Source organism: Taudactylus pleione, unplaced genomic scaffold (assembly GCF_031769625.1).
Source record: "Taudactylus pleione unplaced genomic scaffold, aTauple2 ptg000043l, whole genome shotgun sequence".
Lineage (NCBI taxonomy): Eukaryota > Metazoa > Chordata > Amphibia > Anura > Myobatrachidae > Taudactylus > Taudactylus pleione.
This window is the reverse complement of record NW_028284445.1, coordinates 8,197,138-8,218,706: the sequence shown is the minus strand read 5'-3', so window position 1 is coordinate 8,218,706 and position 21,569 is coordinate 8,197,138. Positions and strand designations below refer to the sequence as shown.

Below are 21,569 nucleotides of genomic sequence, written 5' to 3'. Positions count from 1 at the left end.
CAGAATACGTATATTCGCATAGGACAGCATTATGTATACCTAACAGGGATTATTGATCCCTATATAAAAGTGAGCTACTGTGAACATGAGTGCCCATAGTGAGTACAGGGCAGAAAATGATATGGTAAAATAATGTTTTCAGCATTGATGGTGTGTCCTGCGGTAAAGGTGGGTATTGTTTCTCCCTTCTCCATACAGATCAGTGATATTTTGGTGCTTTCAAGCTGTGCTCATCATGGAGTACAGTGGAGCTCACCACCCCAGAGTAGGGACACCCAGACTCTCTGAGCACTGTAAGTTAAAGCTATCTACAGCAGTGGTCGCCAATCTGTAGCTCGCGAGCTACCAGTAGCTTGCAGTCTTAATTTTGGCAGCTCACCTAGCTGCAGTACTGCCGAGTCAACTAGGAGGAAGTGACCTCTGACGTGTGCTCCCCCGGTGCGTCGACACCTTGGGTGGAGCCACAGGGAAGCAAGTCAGGTGATTGCCGCAGTTTCTACAGCAATCACCTGACATGCTTCCCCGTGGTTCCACCCACAGCATCGGAGGAGCAAGGGACTCCCACCCAGCTCTGACGGAGAATCACACAGCAGCCCTGCCTATATCTTTTGCTCCTCTACTGCACGTACCTCCTTGGAGCTGATAATTAACAGTGAAATGGGCCTGTGCTTAAATTTTATTTACAAACCACAACAATATCACTGTAATAATTAAATTCATTGTTATTTCTATTAAACATTTTTTTCATTTTCATTAAATTACCTTCAATTGTTCAGTTATTAGACAGATTTTTTTTGTCCAATTTTAGTAGCTCTTTAGGAAGTTTCATTTATCTAAAGTAGCTCACACCTCAATTAAGGTTGGCGACCACTGTTCTACAGTATGTTGTTGTAGTTTACATGCTTAAGCCGCGTATCCACTTTCAGATATAAATGAGCGATTGAACGATTACGACATCGTAATCGTTCAATCGCTCATTAATCGTGCAGTTTAATGTCGGAAACGACCAGCGATGCGTGCTCCAGCTGGTCGTTTCCGACATCACTCATCGCCTGAACATGAAGGTCAATCTGTCGATAAAGACAGATCGGCCTTGCTCAGGGATGAGGGAGGGTGCCTGCACTGAACGACATATTGTTCAGTGTAGGCACTGCAGGGGAAGAGGAACGACTGTATGCTTACGATGTTGTAATCGAACTGTCGTTCCACTATCTGCAAGTGGATACGCGTCTTAAGAACTGTAATGTTATACTTGCATAGTTTATAATTGCTACATAGTTTGATAGGAAAAAGATTTCTGACCCTCTATAGAATATCTTTAATTAGTTGCAACTCTGTGTGTGGTCAAACAAGCCAGACACTGCAGAAAGACTAGATAATGCCTTTAAACACTAATTAAGTCAAGCAGGCATTAGCTACTGGTAATTAGCAGATCAGCTGTGATGTGCAATATTCCATTATCAATCCAGTTGCTTCCTTCTTGCCCTAAATATCACTTAAAGGCCACACTGACGACAAGGTAATGTGCAGTGTTTGCAGAACTTCATTAAGAATATTCTACCCGAGCACATTTTCTGTAATAAATCTCATCGCACACATATTTTATTACAGAACTTGGCTTAAAGTTATCTCACTTCTTCAGTACTTATGCCTTAACCCATATTGTCCTGACGTCACAGGTGGGTGGGCAATTGAATATGCCCGCCCAGCTGTGACGTCAGTCCCTGCAGCAAGTGTACAGGTGGTCAGCGGACCGACTGTACACACAAACAGATGCACCACTACAGTATATCTGCAGATATATCGACCATCTGCTGTGCTGCACAGCAGATGCAATATGTCCGTGAACTAGGTCGTTCACAGACATATCGGGTGGTACACACTCATCAACATGCTCGTGATATATCGGCCGTTCGACTGAGCGGCCAATATATCGTCCGTTGTGTACCCAGCTTAAGGGTTTGGAGTGAGTGTAGACACAATCATGTTTAACTGGCGGGACCTGAAATACGGATGCTAAAAGGTGTAGGTTGCACACTAATGATGATGATGCAGCTGGCGTGTGATTGGACGAAACATCTGAAGAACACTCCTTTATGCAAATAGTTTAAAACTGCTGCAACCCTGTTTATAAAGAGCCTGACTCACTACCGATCGCAACTGCGATTACGTAAGCAATCGGCCAATTGTTGTGTTCTGCACATGCGTATGCATCGCAGTGCGTGTGCCGGCAGTGACTACGCAGACCCATCGCAGAGTGATTGACAGGAAGCACCATTTGAGGTGGTGACGGAGGGGTGGTCGGAGAAACGCAGGCGTGCCAGTGCATTAGAACGCCGTTGCAGGGGTGTGCATAAATTAGCCACTGCAATGCCTTACGCAGCTTGAGGACTCATAGCATGCGATGAGGTTAGCAATCTCTGAGTAAGGTCAGAGCTTGTGCAAGTGTGTGTGAGGCTGCGATGGTACTCTATGTTACCGATGGTTTCGCAGTCTTGCTAAGTATTACAGATGTGTGTAAGGTATAGTGGGCGTCCTTATGTTGTGCTGCGGCCGCATAGTGATCACAATGGATTAGCATTGTATCGAAGTTGAAATGTGAGCATAATCGCTATTGCATTCGTAGTTGTGATCAGTAGTGAATCAGGCCCACAGTCAAAATACACAACACTGAGCACTCCATTCACACAAATAAGAGTATGCTGTATACTCTGCTGGGGAAGGCACTTTTGTCCAGGAATGATGATGTTCGACCATGCAAGATGACGTTTTGCCTCTTTCTGAGTTCCGTTTTTTTGGAAGGAAAAATCCGAACTCAACGTGCAAACTTGAACCTATCCGAGCCTGCACATCCCTAATTCACAGTCAAGCCACACACTTCCTATTGTATTCCTGGCGTATCTGATCTTGGTACATGCAAGGGGAGTGAGCTGCAGTTACTGGCTTTCGTACACGCCCAACTCAGAATAGGTCGCATGATGCAAGTTCTTTAATGGATGCATTTTGTGTACATCCTACTCTGAACAAGGAGCCTGATTCAGAGCCGCTCGTAAGCGGCCTCTCGTTCGCTCCGAGCGATGTTTGCCCAACTGCGCATGCGTACGGATCATTATACACATGCGCGAACCAGTCAGTGCGGTCGAAATTCATGTGCTCGCAAAATAGCGAATGCCTGATAATTTGAGTGACAGGAGGAGGCGTATGTGGGTGGTAACAGGGGAAGGTGCTTGAAAACGGGGAGTGGAGATCAGAACGCAGGCGTGCTTAAAGGTCAAAACGTGCGTTTTATGGGTGTGCATAATTAAAACAGCAGCGTCATTGACCACGTCACTGGGTTATTTTATAGCCAGAACTGCTCGCAATATTGTGGTAGCAAAAACCAACCACAAGAATAGCGAGCAGTTCATACGCTGGTCGATGTACTCGATTAATCTAATAGCGGACATGACGTAGGATGCGAGCGGCCAGGCGGCGTATTTTTCCAAAAAACGACCGCAAGTTTTGTTTGCTCGTTCAGACCTAGAGGCGTGAACAGACCGCAAAGAGCGAACGGTTCATTTGAATAGCCACCTCTATTTTCTGGACGAGCGAGCGCTAATTGCGTCCGGCTCTGAATCAGGCCCAAGGTCCTAAGCAGCAACAGCCAGCCAACATAGACGTAGTTAAACACGTAATATATGGCAGGTGAAGCTGGAAACTGTGCACCTAGTATACACGAACAACATCTGACTACCAGCTACTGGAGAAAAATCCCCTTTATCCATCACAAGTACATAAACTAATAATCTGCTGCCCTCTAGTGTACAGAGCTATGTTTGCTTTACACTTGCAGTAAAAAAGGGAACAGTGATAGAAAAATAAATAAATATACATATTTTTTGTGATTGTGCTTCAAAATCAATCATTGGACTATCTGAACTACAGGCAACACAGTTACCTATTATTTTCAAGCATACTGACAAGATATTGAGGCTATGGGAGAAAAGCTACACAGATAACATATGAAGGGCTAAAATACAGTATAGTTTAATTCATCTAGCTGTGAACAGATTGCAAATGGTATGCGACTATACGCCCGTATTTATCATTGCGAATGCACCGCCTCCGTTGCTCTGCAAGGACAGCTGTCATCACAATCATCGACACCTACATCTACAACATGCTAGGTGTAGAAAATCCGTCTGAGGGGTCTATTTACTAAGCAGTGTTAGGAGACAGAGTGAAAAGTGATAAGGTGCCAGCCAATCAGCTCCCAACTGTCATTTTTCAAACACAGCCTGTGAGATGACAGTTGGGAGCTGTTTGGCTGGCACCTTATCACTTTTCACTCTGTCTCCTAACACTGCTTAGTAAATAGACCCCTAAGTGTGGTGTCTGGAATACATGCGCACTACTCAGAAGGGTGAATAGCTGTGGCTTCACGCCCCCAATATACCCCGACACACCCAAGAAACAGTTCTCTTGCATGCTTGCTACCCAGTCTCCACTCAGAAATGCCCAATTAGCAGCTGCAGAGAAATGGCTGAGATACGAAAAGAATATTGTTATGTGCGCCTGCATCCGTAGCTGAGTGCAACTTCAAAAACACACACAAAACAGGCAGAAGGTCACAGACAATTACACGCTATGTGCAGGGCAAAAATGTGTCACTGTGCTCCTGAGCCCAGATGCTCTGCCCTGCGCACATTAAGCTGCGCTTCAACACTCTCTTGAGACACTCTGTTGAAAAGTGTGAATCTCACACAACAGACCAACTCCTACCATCTTAGGACCGACCACCAATTTCATTCAATTCAAAACATTTTGAATCACAAGAGCGAGGAGAAATCAGGAAAGCACTAATTACATGTAAAGTTTGTGTTTGAAGCTTTGTTCTACATTGGCTATAGGGACCTATTCATCAACACTAAATTAACGTTTTTAAGGACATTTTCCTTAAATAACGTTATTTTGGTATTCATGTAGCCACTTAGCACAGGAGATATCACAGATATCTCCTTGCTAAGTTCCCCTGCGTTAATTTCCACACTCCCCATACAATAGTATGGGGATGTGGAAATTGTGGTATTCATCAAATTCATCAAACAGCTATTGCGAGTGGCCAGGTGATGGTCGCGATGGTCTCGACCATCGCGGCTTGCGACGAGACCCTTGCGGTAGGGTCTCGTTCCCACAAGCCTCAGTGAGCTTCTGGCTCTAAATAGAGCCAGAAGCTCACCACTGACATCACTCGTGATGTCAGTGGGGCCGCCCCCAAACAGCAGGCGTTCCATCGGGAACGCCTCCGTTTGGCCAGCCACCCCCCCTGTCCGCCTCCAAAACGGTGCGAGCTGTCGATCAAAATCGTCAGCCGCCCCCTTTTGGTGCGAGACCCGGAGCGACGGAGCGCCCATTGCTAGACGGGTCTCGCACATGCACACGTCAGAGCCGGCTCCGGCGTGCGCAGTGGCCAAACATCGACCCGCTCGCAAGCTCACAGTGCTTGCGAGTGGGTCTGAATCAGGCCCTGTAACCGGAAGTCACAAAATACTTCCTGTTAAAAGTATAGTATAGGCACTAATCTAAGCCAGCTGTAGCTAAATGGGACCTCTTTTGCGACGTAAACGTGATTCAGTATTTTTTTACTATTGTTACGGCTTAATCAGTGGCAGATTTTACCTCGGGCTGCAGGACTGCTGCCTCCCCCCCCCCAGTAAAATCCACCACCCACAGGGACTGCCTAGTGGAAGCACTTCCTGCCAGACAGGTAATCCCAGGGCGAGGTGTTTCCCATGGTAAGCCACTCACCTGCTATTGCGGTAGCCCTATCTGGCTTCTAGGGGCTGCAGCTGATGAAGTCCCTAGAAGCCAGCTTATTTTCTAGCACCGACAGACTTATGCCCGCCCTTACATGATCTGAACTGAAGCCACGCCCCCAGTGACGTCAGCCGAAAGTCACCGGGAAGGCAGGGAGCAGGGAAGAGGAAATAATGATGCAGACCGCTGGCCAGACAGGTAGGGAGCTGCCGCTGGTACGAGTTCTGTATTTTGGATTATTAAGTATTAGTTGCTAAGACACTAGTATAAAGTAGCAGAATAAGATGTATAGTTTAAGAAAAAGTTGCAATGAGCTCTGGGCCTAAGTCAGCAAGGATCGCAACTGCGATTACGTACGCAATCGGCCGATTGTTGCATAGTGCGCATGCGTACACTCCACTGCGATCGCAGTGGCTATGCAAACCCATCGCAGAGTGATTGACAGGAAGTACCGTTTGGAGGTGGTGATGGGGGGTGGTTGGAGAAACGCAGGCGTGCCAGTGCGTTTGAACACCGATGCAGGAACGTGCATACATTTTCCACTGCGATGCCATACTCTCACTGCGTACCGGAAGGTTAGCAATTTCTGAGTACGGTCAGACCCTGTGCAAATGTGCGTGAGGCTGTGATGGTACTCGATGTTACCGATAGTTTCACAGTCTTGCTAAGTATTACAGATGTGTGTAAGGTAAGGTGGGCGTCCTTATGTTGTGCTGTGACGGAATAGCGATTGCAGAGGATTAGCATACTATCACAGTGAGACTGTGCACATAAACGCTATAGCATTCGCAATAGAGTTAGGCTGCGGTTAAGGTAAAATATTACCGTTGACATTCATGATAAAAATGCCGAAATGATGTCAGTGTCAACAACATCAGCATGTCATATGTCCACATAGAGGCACCATCAAAATGCTTGGACATTCTTGTGTCAACATTCTGAATGTCGAATTAGTTTGCCACACCCGGGTATATACATTGTAAGCTTATTTGGGCCAGGCAATAGTGTGATTGACTATTATCTGTAAGATGCTGTGGAATATGTATCTGCTCTGTAAATAACATTAATTATCCAGAAAAAAAAAACAGAAAGGAAAAAAAATGATAACTGATTACTGCTGTTAAAGTCATATACACATTCTCACCTTGTACCATACTTGCCCACTCTCCCGGAAGGTGCAGGAGACTTCCGATTTTCCGTTTAGTCCCCCGAACCGCTAAAAGTGGGTGGATCTCACACATACCGCCCACCTCTTTGCGTAGTGAGCAGGATGGGGAGAATATACCAGGAATCATGGGTCCGTATGGAGGGGGCGGGGCTATAATAATGTGATTCATGTAATTTTAGTCCCGCCCCTTCCCCGCAGACTCTCTGCATTTTGCAGCGATGGGGGGAGGGGGCCTAGTGAGGCAAAGAGACTAGCACAGCCCACAAAATGGTCAACTGCATCTCCTCTCCAGAACTCTACAGGAGAGGAGCAACTAAACGTCAGCAAGTATGCCATGAGCTAACTCACACAGAGCCGCAGTGATTGGAGCAGGGTGACTATATGTAATATTTAGTTAAGTGGCGCACCAAGGGGGGGGGGAAGGTTCTGAGTACCCATTACAAACACTACAACACATTTCCTGTATTACAACACATCAACAGTCCAGCTCCATCGAGGCCCTGGGACTATTTTTACTGTTTAATAAATAGTAGTTTAGAAGAATACATTGAGCTTCCCTGAGGTATTTTTTTCAGCACTGGAGCATTTATAAGATCATTTAAGTACCGAGGTCTCATCAGTGATAATAAGAGGAGATTGATAAAGGACATGAATTTGAATGTTATATTCTGTAGATGCGAACAGTGCATACTTTGTACATGGCAGGTGGCATACAGTGTGTAGAGGCAGCATCATGACCAAATGTTTTAGCATGTTTAAAGCTGTTCCATGTATGTACCCAGCAATAAAAAACACGGTGTGACGATACATTGCGCGTGCCGTACACACTACACGATATATCGTTATATGCTACGTGCAGAACAGCAGATAGGATGATGCGATGGACGACCATCGGGTGTACACACTGCACGATCCGATATATAGTTCCGATCTGTGATGCAGCGATATATTGTATAACGGATCGTATAGTGTGTACTCAGCTTTAGTGTGTCATTATATTTACTGCGATAAGGGCCACAGTAATTCAGGCTGGAGACAAAGTTAAAAAAGCTACAATGGAGAGAAGAGGGGCAGCTGGTAGATAGGATCGCTGTTTTAGTAATTCAGTGTATAATCCCTCTTTCAGAAACTGGTAGTCAGGAACTAAGGGCTCTTAGAGAACAGCTCCGTTCCCTGTCCTTGTCTCAAGATCAGAAGAAGTTTTCCTGCCAAAAATTCTATGCACCAGGTAATAAGGAAACAGACCTGTAGTCAAAAGCTTAGAAGCCGTATGTAAATTGCTTTAATGGATATAAAACCTCTAATCTATTAGATAGATCTAACATGCTCACCACATACTACTCTAAATTGTATCATTTTATACAATGACCCCCATACACATCAACCCACTAAAGTCCGGATATTTCTGCATTATTCAATAGGCCTTGTACAGAGAGTGACATTAAGGCAGCCATTAAATCTCTTCCCAAGGATAATGCCGGGGACAAAATGTCTTTTCAAACTATTGTTTCTTTCACCTGCAATTGTAAAAATTAAGTTTTCGGGCCATTCATCGCAGATATCTCCTACTTACCTTCCTCTTGCTGAATGGCCCACTGTCCCCATACACTAGTATCACAGATATCTCCTACTTACCTTCCTGTGGCGGATTGGCCCACTTTCCCCATACATTAGCACATACTTGCCTACCCTCCCGATTTGGTCGGGAGCCTCCCGAAAATCGGGTGCCGCTCCCGACCTCCCGGGATGGCAGGCAAGTCTCCCGGCTGCCGCTGACCCTTCCTGTCCCACCGCAGTCTCCCGGCAGTAAAGGGGGGCGGTGACGCGATTCGCGTAATTTTGGCACCGCCCCCTGCTTCATACTGCCTGTAATATCGGAAGTGTGTAGCAGGGGCGGGGCCAAAATGACGCGCTCGCATGGCTCCACCCACGTCCCGCCCACAAAACATCTCATCTTGCCGGCCCCGCCCCCGTCTGCTGGCCACATCCCCCAGTAACGCCGATCTGGCTGCTCCCTCCCGGAAGGGGCAGCCAGATAGTCGGCATGTATGCATTAGTATCACAGATATCTCCTACTTACCTTCCTCTTGCGGAATGGCCCGCTGTCCCCATACACTAGTATCACAGATATCTCCTACTTACCTTCCTCTTGCGGAATGGCCCGCTGTCCCCATACACTAGTATCACAGATATCTCCTCCTTACCTTCCGCTGGCGGAATGGCCCGCTGTCCCCATACACTAGTATGGGGACAGAATTCATCGAGGGCCGAAGATACAATATTTTCGGAGCTTGAGTGCGGTAGCATTCGCCTTCTTCAGATGGCGTTTGCTCCGCTTGTGTATCACAACCTGGTCCTTCCCCATGGGAAGGAGGTCAGGGGTGCGAAGAGGGATCCTTTCAGATCCCTCTGCCACTGTTCGGCTCCTTCCACCGGATGTTGAGGCTCTTGAGTATACGTGACCTGTAGGTGAAAAGATTCACTGCTCTGAAAGAAGCAGTGAAGCCGCTCGAGGGACAGCTGATTTTCGGATCAGATGTCACCGCGCTGGATGCAATGCTGAATTGCTCCAGATTCTGTGGCGAGTTAGAGTGTTAATTATCGGGGGCACAATGGACTCCGATAATTAACATCATGAATAGACCCCATAGATCTAATCCCATTCTCCCATCCTTAATTCACCCAGACCAAGAAGGGTTTGTGCTGCAGCAAGCTCCAATCAAAGCCAGAATAGTCCTTCATATGCTGATAACGCTGTCATCACATACTGATAGGTCAGGTGATCCACCGTTACTCTTGCCTCTTGATAATGAAAAAGTTTTTGCTACCTTCACTTGGGGCTATAAGGGATGAGGCAGGCTGGTGTACCCTCCAGAGAGTCATGGAGGACATCCCAAAATTGGGGAGTCTCCCGGACGTTCGGGGAGATAAGACAAGCATGATTTGTTGCAAGGGATTTCAGTAACTGTTTTCTATCTTCCAGTTTCCAAATTTCCAATTGTACACGTCAATATCTCCCCAAATATTTGCCAGTTCCATGGAACTTCAGCTGGAGTATAATGGGACTGGAATTATTACCCACAATCAATTATTTCCTCCTTGATCTCCATCTTTCATTCTAATTCCAATTCCAAACCACACATTATATATATATATATATATATATATATGTATAAACAAGCAGTGGGATATTAAGTATTCCTTCTCCAAAAATCCAGCTTTTACTTTAATTACTCCTACCTCCTTTAATAAAACATTAGTACATACTCTATATCAGGAGGATCAAGGTCTCTCACTCACCCCAGGAGATTAGCAAACAATATTCAGCATCTCCCATTGCATTTCCAAATGTCTAATCACACAGAGAAGTTGCCCCTAATTGAATTGATAATTTCATCCAAACCAAAACTTTTAGAGTTCCATTTATTAATGATACATAACCCCTTTAGCACTCGCTAAAGGGGTTATGTTCTCCTTATCAATATTTAACAAACAGCAGCTGTTTGTAACACCATCGCTCTCTCCATCTTTAGATTGCCGGCAATGGGGAACCGGCAGCAGCCTTTCCAGCTTCCGAAAAGCCATCCTGGCACTGCTGGGTCCCCGCCGGGTGAACGTGTCATGCACAACAGAAAGCCATCGCTGACAGCTATAGGCTGCCAAAAACAGAAGAGAAGACACTGCTGCGGAGGGAGATCGTCGCTGGACCTCACCGGACCTTGTTGGAGGGGTAAGTTATGATGAATACCAGTTGCATATTCGCAGGCTTGCCAACTTTCTGGCTGCCCCCTCCGTGAGGCGGCAACCAGGTCGGTGCTGCAAGGGGTGTGGTGGGCAGTGCAGGGGCACAGCGGCACGATCGCATCCTCGCGGCCCGCCCCCTGCTATACAATGCAGGGATTTCCATCATTGTAAAGCAGGGGGTGGGACTACGATTCACTGAGAATTGCGTCATCGGACCCCTAAGGACCGCCCACTGAAAAACAAATATGACAATGTGTAAATAACTTACATGTGTGAAATTACCCCACAAACAACACTCTATGTAATGCAACTGGACATATAGTAAGGGAAATGAAGGTGGTATTTTAATTTTTTTCATTATGAATAGGCCTCTAAGTGGTATACGGTTAACTTGTCGACATTTAGAAGGGCGACAGTCTGAATGTTGACATGAACAGAACAGAACCATTGGACGAGCCAATAAAGTAAGAAAAAGTTTTTAGGTTAATGACCCCCACGGTACAAGGGAAATCATATTTGACATCCGCATATGTCAAAGTCGGATTCTACGGAAATACAGCTATCTATATACGCTTGTGATTATTTAGCAGAATTGTAGTGTACAGATTCCACAATGTTATGAAACGTTAAACACTAAAATATGTGACAAGTAACGTGTATTGTTCAACGCTTAGGGGTATATTTACTATCGTGGGAGTTTTTAGAAGTGGAGTTGTTGCCCATAGCAACCAATGAGATTCTAACTATTATCTTCTAGATCTAGAAGGTGCTAGATAAATGATAAGTAGAGTCTGATTGGTTGCTATGGGCAACAACTCCACATCTAAAAACGCGCACTTTAGTAAATATACCCTAAAGCCGCCAATCAGCGGCTGCGCTGACTGTAGAGCGGCCGCTGATTGGCTCCGGCTACTGACAGTTCCCACGTGGTGTGACTGGCCCACGTGGGAATTGTCAGTAGCCGAAGCCAATCAGCGGCCGCTCTACAGTCAGCGCGGCCGCTGATTGGCTCTCAGGACTGCCAGCTCCGTGGATGTGCCGTCAGCTGGCATTCGGGAGCTATGAGTATGCGTGGGAACACACATATTCATAGCTCGTTCATTGGTCGTGTATTCGGTTTTTTTTTTTGCCAAGTACGTGGATTACTGCGGAGACCAGCGCCAGGATAGCGATGAGTATGATTTTTTTCTTTGCAAGGCCATGTTTTTTGGATGTTCTACTTGGACAACGGGACCAAACATCTGGTATAGGTATGTGTGTGAATGGGTATGTGTGTGTAATAAACTTATACTGGACACGGTGTGTGTGTTTTGTCTTTTTTTAACTATTTATTTTACAGTGAAATTACAGGTGCCGCATGTCTGCTGGCACTTGTAGTTCCACAAGTGCAAAATGGCAGGCATGCTGGCACTTGTAGTTCCACTGTAAAGTACAATAGTGTTACATTATTTGGCACCCCCTATTACCCACATACCCACCAAGCAAGGGGTATGGGGAAGAGCCCCAGGCTTCAGCGTAAGCCTGTGGTGCTCCAGAGAGGGGGGACCCTTTTTTGGGGGGTCCCCGACTCCCCCGAGATCACCGGCTTGCGCTGACCGACTTGGGGTGTAATGCTTTGGACCTGGAGCCCCGGTGATTGGGTCTTCGGGCTGTGGCATTACACCCCGGTCGGTTGGGTCTGGTGCTGGTCTTAAATATAGGGGGTACCCCACATCTTTTTTGCCCCCTATATTTAAAACCAGCACTAGTCCCTGCAGCCTGGTGTTGGTTTCTAAAATACGGTGGAACCCTACACATTTTGTTCCCCGTATTTTTAGAAACCACCACTGGCTGGCAAGCCTGGGGCTGGTTTGGCTTTTGGGGGGGGACCTTATGTAATTTTTTTTGTAAATTTTTTCAACTTTTTTTTACAGGTTCAACAAAAACGGGAATTTTCGGGAAATATTCTAGGGACCCCCTAAAGATGTGTAGACATGGGGGATCACCATGGGTACCCCCATTTTTAACTACCGAATGGAAGTTGGGGTTTCTAATAGCGCGGCAGGAAAAAACACCTGCCAAAGCTATGTAAAAACCAGACTTTCTTTTGCAGGCAAAAATAGGGGTACCCATAGTGATCCTCCATGTCTGGACATCTTTAGGGGGGTCCCAGGCATATTTCCCGAAAATTCCCGTTTTTGTTCGTTAATGGGGCCAAGGGTCATTTTTAAAAAAACAGGGATAATTTTTTAAATCACTACAGCAAGTGAAAAAAAGTGCAGAATTGGGGTTTGGGGGTTCAGACTTATAAAAAATAGCCTGTACTTTTGGGAATGTCCCCTTAAAAAGGAAATGTTAAAAAAAAAAGTAAAAAAAAAAAATCGGGACACCCTAAATAGAAAAAAAAAAAATTTTTCTTGTGAAAATAAAAAAAAAGGGGAAAAATATGCCAAACTAACGAAATTAATTCTGGTGGGGTCCCCAAGTATGTGGCAGGTGTTTTTTTCATTGCGCAATGTAGCGGCAGGTGCATTTTTGCTGAATTTTTATAAAATAACTTTATGGGCACAAAAATATGCTAGTACCCATTTTCATGTACCCCAAATTTGATGGGACCACTTTTAAAAATTTAAAAAAAAAGCAAAATGCTCTTCTGCATCACTTCTTCAAAGTCGGGAAAAAACCACCTGCCGCGGCTATTTAAAAACCCTGACTTTCTTCTTCAGGCAAAAACGGGGGTACCCATACTGATCCCCGAGGTCTGGACATCTTTAGGGGGTCCTACAATTATTTCCAAAAAATTCACCTTTGTTTTCACCGATTCAAGTATCGCCGGGTGCCGTTTTCGACGATTTCATATTGAATACGGGGATAAGCGGGGCCGCTCGATACTTTTTCGCCGGCAAAAGCTCCGATGTGCGGCGAAATTTTCGACGGCGAGGTTGACGTTTCATATTGAATACCCCTCTTAGTCTCAGCAGAACTATCTTCTAAAAGTATGTAAGCACTAGTTATTGTTTATGTAATGTTACAGTATGTGTCTCATGATGCTATGTAATATACACAGGCATACTCTGAATATCTAAATGTCACCGTATATTTCAAATCATGAATACGTTTAGAGCTGTTACAGTAAATTGCTCAATCAACAGAGCGGGAAATGTTCCTATAAAAAATAAAAATAGCTTTAGCCAATTATTCACTAAAAGTGTCATTAAGGAGCATTACAGTTTGAAAGAAATATCTCTCATTCATGGAAGTGTAGTCAGTTACAGGAACATAGAAAGGCATAGATGTATAAATAATCACTTATTCAGCGTACTGTCTCTTTATGCTGCTTAAGCAAGGTCACTGACGTTTTGAATGTCCACTTTTCATACCACACAAATATACACAGTTTTGACTCCCATTACACTTATTATTGTCTTTGTATGTGGTGCCACAAGGGTTTCACAGCGCCTTGTAGCAAACAACTTGTGCTAATTTAGGTTTGCAAACGATGCTGTTTAATAACATATGACAATGCAGTGTGTCTGGGACATTTATGAGACTAGTCCGGAGGAACAATGAAAGCAGAACAACATTTTCCTTTGCACCGGTTTTTGCAAAAGTCCACTTCTAAATAATTCTAACCAAAGTACACCGGAGAATCTGTCTAGACATCTAAGAATGCAAATCTGTGCTTAGTTACAGATGGTTTGATTTTTTTTTTTTTTTACTATTCCCCACCAGGATGTAAACCAGGACCTTTCCTTCCAGACAATACAACGTACACTCTGTAAGATTAAACAGACGCAGCTGATCTTTACATGCACAGGTATTATTAATGCACAATCTAAACCAGGTTTCAAGGGGCAGCTGACATCATATGTCAAGTAACACCAAATGCAATTGCTTGGAACAGGAACGTTCTGCACCATACTGAAGTAACAAATGGACTGGGAGATGTAATATAGAAAGGGTTAGAGAGCACTGACAAAGCAAGAAATCTTTACATTATCATATTTTGCCATTAGTTGTCAGACAGACCATTAAAAAGGAAACTGTGTTATATATAACAAGTCAATAAGTATACTCTACGCTCTAGATTACATAGTATTCAATTGTACTATATGAAATACAGATGTCCAGGTATGAAGCAGCATGTGTGTGACCTAGGGCCTGCTTCAGAGATGGACGAAATTATGATATTTACGCAGATCGAGCGATTACACAGGTCGGCAAAATTTAAAGTATTGAAAGCTTTTTTAATAGTACTTTTATATTCTTAATTATACTCCTGTGTACATCAAGAAATAGTATATTAAAAAAAATTACCACATCACATTTACCTATAAGGGGGTTACATACATTTTTAAGAAAAAAACAAGTAGTTTAATTGTTTTTGACATATTTATTGTGAAATGTGAAGACGTGTAGATAGATATCACTATGTTTTTGTCTTAATTATATAATAAAATAACAATAAAATCAAACAAAAATAGAAACAAAACCATAATTATTGAAAAAAAATCGTTAATCTTTTTTTTTCTCCAAACTTCGTTTTTGTCGCTTTTCACTTATAAGCTTTTTCTGTGTCGTCTCTGTGTATCATCCAGCAGTAGTCAGCCATCATGCTGACGTCCCAACGACCCTGGTATCTTCTTTCTACACTTTTAAAATCTTGGTGGAACCGTTCACCCTGTTCTTCACTGTAGTCTCCAAGATTATTCGGGAAATGCTCAGTATGGGAATTCAAAAAAATGTACCTTTAAACTCATATTGCAGCCAAGGTTTCTGTAACTATTAAGCATTTCCCTGACAATTTATTTGTAGGTTGGATCCTTGACATTGCCTAAAAATGTTGAAATCACTTGTACTGTATGAGTGGTGTGTACTGTATATGTACTGTGTGTGTGTAGTGTGTACTGTGTACTGTGTGTGTTGCATCTGTTGTATTTGGTTCCACCTTCGCCAGCTCACCTTGTAGTTGTAGGTGTGTGTGTGTGTGTGTGTGTGTGTGTGTGTGTGTGTGTGTGTGTGTGTGTGTGTGTGTGTGTGTGTGTGTGTGTGTGTGTGTGTGTGTAATGTTCCTTAAGAAGTTATGGGGTTTAGGCCCTTTGTAAATTTCAGCTCCAGGACCATGTGGACCTTAATCTGGCACTGGGCAGGGGGGAAGTTTTATGCCGAGAACTGAATTGCAACGTTCTATACTACCGACTGAATTCATTAAAGAAAATGTTTTATAATAAATGTAGGCAGAATACATTTATTACTTTAGAGAATATGAAAAAAATTACTTATTCATAAATACACGGTTTGCAGAAAAACGTGATGTGATATGCAAAATCGGGAGTCATTTTCGTGTTCAGAAGCCAAAAATATATAAGTATCACATAAATTCGTTAAAAAAGGTTTTTCATCGCAGACCTGTGTTACTAGTCATTGTGCATGAGTATAAACCGCACTGCGCACACACAGCGATTGAATTGCGATTACGCTCACACAGAGGATTCACTCGCAGAGTGAGTGACAGGTAGTCAGCATTTGTGGGAGGTAATGGGGGGTGGTTAGAAAAACGTTGGCGTGCCGGGACCGTTCAAACGCTGTTACTGGACGTCCATAAATTAGCCACTGCGTTCTTGATCGTAGCAGGAGATCCAGCTGTGTGTCTGGAGACCCGCTGTCTCTGCGGCAACTTAGATTTACTCAGAAGGCTGATGGCAGTTTGAACAGCGTTCAATGTTTCCGTTTTTGTGCGTGAGCGGTCAATGGAGCACATTCAGGCCCGGACGCTAAGCTGCTCTCTCACGCAGCTAAAAGGGGCCGGGTATGCAAATGACGCGATCGCACTGTCTGGTGAATGGACGCCCTCTATGTCTTAGAGAGCGATGGCAGAGCGAACGCACGCCGGTATAAAGACTCCCACTTTTGTCTCTTAACACACATCATCTCCAGGAAGTGTATGGACAATCGGAACCATTGAGAGCCATCGGAGCTGCACGCAGCGTTTGAGGTAGACCTTACCACGCTGCAAGCACTGCGGTCACTGCAGGCTGAAAAACATCCAACGTGACGTGTACGATGACACATCTTTGCTAGTTATGCACACCCATAAAACTCTGTTTTGACGCCCAGACATGCCTGCGTTCGCAGCACCACTCCCCCATTCACAAGCACCTTCCCGTTACCACCCACAAACGGCGCTGTCACTCAAAATAGCGTCCAGTCTGTGTACTACGAGCACACGATTCCCGATCACACTGAGTGGCGCATGAATGCGCATATTGACGCATGCGCAAATGGGCGACTATCGCCCAAAGCGTGCGTCTGAGGCTTAGCGAGCGGGTCTGAATCAGGCCCAATGTGCGATGCTTTCAATGGGCGTCTCCAAGCACTGGACATTGAGTGAGTCATTACCACATTTTCACAATTGCGATCCGTGCGAGATCGCAGCTGTCATGGCACTTGCATCCATCTCTGAATCAGGCCTCTAGGCGTATCTTCAATACAAAGAGCATTTTAGCTGCAGGTATACAACATAGAGAGCATTTTAGTCTTCTATACAATACAGGGATCATTAACTTATGTATGATACAGAAAGCATTTTAGCTACATATATACTATACATAGAACATTCTAGTGGCCTCTGTGCAGTACACAGAGCATTTTAGAGCTCTTAATATAATACAGAGATTTATTCAAATGACCTCAGTACGGTGAAGAGAGCATTCTAGTGACGTCAGTACAATTCAGAGGGCATTTTAGTGCCCTTTGCACAGTACACTGAGCATTTTAGTGAATCCTGAACAATACATCTAGCATTCTATTGACCTCTATACATTATAGTTATCATTTTTAATAACCTCGACACATTACAGAGACCAAATTATCAACAAATATGCAATACAAAGTAATTTGAGACAGTGGACCTCATTCAGAGTTTGTCGAAGCGGCCGCACGGTCGTACGCCACCGATGTTCGCTATACTGCGCATGCGTAAAGTTCGCAATGCGCTTCCGCAAACTAGCCGCTACGATCAGAAATTTCCCTCTCCTTGATCACAGCCAGGTCGGTAGTTTGAGTGACAGATTGAGGCGTTTGTGGGTGGTAACAGGGGAAGGTGCTTGAAAACGGGGGAGTGGAGATCCGAACGCAGGCGTGCCTAATTATGCGAACAGCGTTTTATGGGAGTGCATACGGTTTATGGGAGTGCATAATTAACAAAGTAGCGTCATGGCACATGTGACATGGGAGGTTTTTACACTGACATGATCGTAGAGCTTAAGAGAGGGTATGGTCAACCTTAAGCTTTACGACCAGTTCCGATGGTTCCCGATGGTCTCGTTTAATCCTTATATGTCCGGAGATGACGTGCAATGCGTATGAGAAGGGGGCGTATTTTTTTTAAATCCGGCCGCTTCCTCCCCTTGGTTGGCCAGCTACCGATCCAAACTTAGGGACACAACTTGCGAGGGAATCATTTGCATATCCGGCCCCTTTTCCCGTACGACCGTGCGGCCGCTTCGATCGACTCTGAATGAGGTCCAGAGTGCCTAGAAGTGACCAATATATAACGCTTGACCTTGTTCAGGAAGCAGTATACAATGCAGACTCCAACATTATTGGGGGCATTATAATGCAGACCCCCTACCAATGTAAAGAGTGGGGATACAGTGAAGCCCAAAGGCTTCTGGTTGCTATTCCCTGTAGCCTCAAATAGACTACTTACTACTCTGATCAGTGCTGTCTCTTGGCATACGTTGAATTAGTACAGCTGTGGTGGGATGCTATAATACCTAGCTGTGTGCGGTGAACACGGACCCCCGAGTCCCAGGGGGGCCTGCACCACACATCCTGCCCCCATATTATCTAAAACTTGCCTCTCCAAGGTCTTTCCCTCGGGTGTCTCAGCGCTGCACAAATCCTCGGAAAGTGGCCACCGCTGCCATTTTTCCACCGTTTTGCGCATGTGCTGCGAGGAAATCGCCGGGAAAATGGAGGCCGTGCCATTTCCCCGGCAATCTGTGCATGCTGGTCATTTATTACTGTTCACTTTATCTCCATCCAAGGCTTAAGTAAATAGACCCCTATATTCACATACACATAGGTTAATTAGCTTCTAGCATAAAAATGAACCCTACCAGTATATTTTTAGAATGTGGGAGGAAACCCATGAAAAGACATAGAGAACATACAAAGTTGACACAGATAGTGCCTTGGTCAGGAATGCAACTGATGAATCAGGCTCCGGGCTGCGAGGAAGACATGCTAACCACTACGCTAACCATTCTAATCATATGTTTTGATTGGAAAACAGTCAGAGGTTTCACTTTAAAAAAATGGTCTCATTTAAATGTTGCAGCAAAAATCAAACATAGGCCCTGATTCAGACCCACTCGCGAGCGGCTGTCCGCTCGCAAGTGGGTCGATGTTCTGCACTGAGCATGCGCACGACGGAGGGAGCTCCGTCGTGCGCATGCGCCAGACGCGACGAGCGAAGGAAAGTCCTTCGCTCGTTGTGTCTGATCAAAGGGGGCGTGCTGTCGATGTTGATTGACAGCACGCCCCCTTTGGTGGGCGTGCCGGGGGCGTGCCTCCCTGACGGGGGCGTTCCCACGGGAACGCCTCCCGTCAGAAGCCGGCCCACTGACATCACTAGTGATGTCAGTGGGAGTGATTTTGGCTCTGATAGAGCCAAAATCACTCCAGAGCTTGCGGGTGAAAACCTCAACCGCAGGCTCCGGCTCGCAGTTTCGATGGTCGCGATGGTCAAGACCATCGCGGCCATCAAACTGCACGCTCGTATAGGCTGTGGGTGGTGACCCACAGCTATACGAGCGTCCAGGAGGACTCTCCATTTTTTAGGAGGGCGACCCTCATTCAGAGCGTGCGCTCTGCTCAGAGCGTACGGCTCTGAATGAGGGCCATAATCTGTGATGTGTATAAATTGATATTGATTACATTTCCCTAAGTGTAGCAGTCCAGTGATAAACATACACATGAAGCCAGGACATGAGGCTAAGAATAGCATACACAAACTTCTCCTTCTTACCTCAGTGTGACAGCACAATATCAATGATTCACTTTCATCAACCATGTCACAGGCTGTCAGAGATACTTATATATACAGTACTTGCTCTATTTACTCTCCAACTACACAGGTCTGCAACCAATGACTTCAGTGATAGTAGTCCCGGAAACATTATCCATTGTTATTGCTGCTGTGATCCATGCTATGATGTCAGTCTTCATGACAAATACGGTTGGCCCCAGAATGTAATCTGGAGGAGGAATAAATAAACAAAGTTTCCTCTCCACCTATACGGAATAATACAGTAAATCTGTGGATTTATTTTGCAGAGTAGGACGGCCAAACAAATCCAAGTTGTTTAGGTCTCCTATTCATCAACTGTTCTTATTTGCCTCTAGCAATATAAATAGGACTATCTTCCTATACTATTACATGGGATAGGATCATCACGCTGCTACATACTGTAGGCAATGCAGTTTGGCAATCTCTGATGAATGTAACTCCCAGAAAGAAATGGTTTGTGGCACAACTCTATGTAATTTCTATGAATGTAGTGTTAGGTAATAAAAGAACCAACTTTCTGCTCCTAGAACAAATGCTCATTCAGAACAACTTAAACTTAGCGAAAACCAAATATTCCAGGATACTAAAATCTAAATCCCACAATTAAACAAAAAAGTCTTACTTATTAAAATGTTTCCAAACCATAACAAAATATAAAAAAGGTATCCAGATATACAGGAGCCAAAACTCATACCCACATGCCCACGATACTCCCATGACATTCCCACGATACTCCCATGACCCAGCACCATTATAGGAGTGGGTCATTGTGTGTACACTGGGGTCATTCCTCCTACCCTCCCTCTAACGGAGGCAGAAAGAAACTCATGGAGAAAAAGACAAAAGTTATCCAAGTTCAACAGTAACTTCTGGTATTAACTTTTTGGATTTATGTTCCTACTTACTGGCACCTTTATTTGGCTGGCTGGCATCTGACTCTACATTGTGGCCACACTCTACATTGTGGCTACACGTTTGCCTACGTATATACATTTGTACTGCGCCTGTCCACATATAAAGCACCTCCATATGCTTTGGAGTTATGCGGTGGAGGTAAGGTGCATATGAATGCACACGGAGTAGTAGTAAATAAGTATTTGCGTAATTGGGAATGAGGCAGACCACCATGGGGTTGCAGATACACCTGCCAGTAGCCATATCAGGTGCAGGTCACTGAGAGCTGGGGCACATACACACTGATAATGATGCCAGCACCAGCTTGCAGCTTCTGACTGACTGATAGTAAAGTGTCCTCTGTAGCTGATAGGTGCTTTCTCCACATATATGCGTCTTTTTAGAGTACATATTTTGCATGCAAATACATCTAACTTTAAATAAAAAGACTGTGGACGTTACATTAAAGCGATAATTTTATTATTAAAAATGTATTTTATTTATGTTTAAACATACAGTAGATTAAAATAGAGCATCCTTGGTGAGTTTGCCCTGTGGACAACTTTTTCCACATTTTTTTGGCTGCAATACATGTTCCCTTTGTATCTTTTCTCCCTTATGTTTAATGACTGTTCATAGTGTTTCAAAACAATATGTTACTGACTGTGCTATGACTGAGTAAATTGTGCTGTTTATAGTCTCTGTATCCTGAGCCAGGTTGAGTGAATAGTGGTATCAAGTGACAATTAAGGATGTTAACCTATTACATATTTATAAGCAATGTTCCTACGAATGCAGGGATGTACCCACACAATCATTTATATCCTGCCCATGTTATTGGTCCATGTTTGTGGCAGCTACTAAATGCAAGGCATAGACGATCAGAATTGTAAAATGAAGACATGATTTGGA

General features: G+C 44.5%; 1 protein-coding gene across 5 annotated transcripts in view; it reads right to left on the bottom strand.

The window, feature by feature from the left end:
- STARD13 (StAR related lipid transfer domain containing 13) overlaps nucleotides 1-21,569 on the bottom strand; it is a 382,223-nt gene that overhangs the window by 74,120 nt on the left and 286,534 nt on the right. The gene's annotated exons all lie outside the window — the stretch shown is intronic.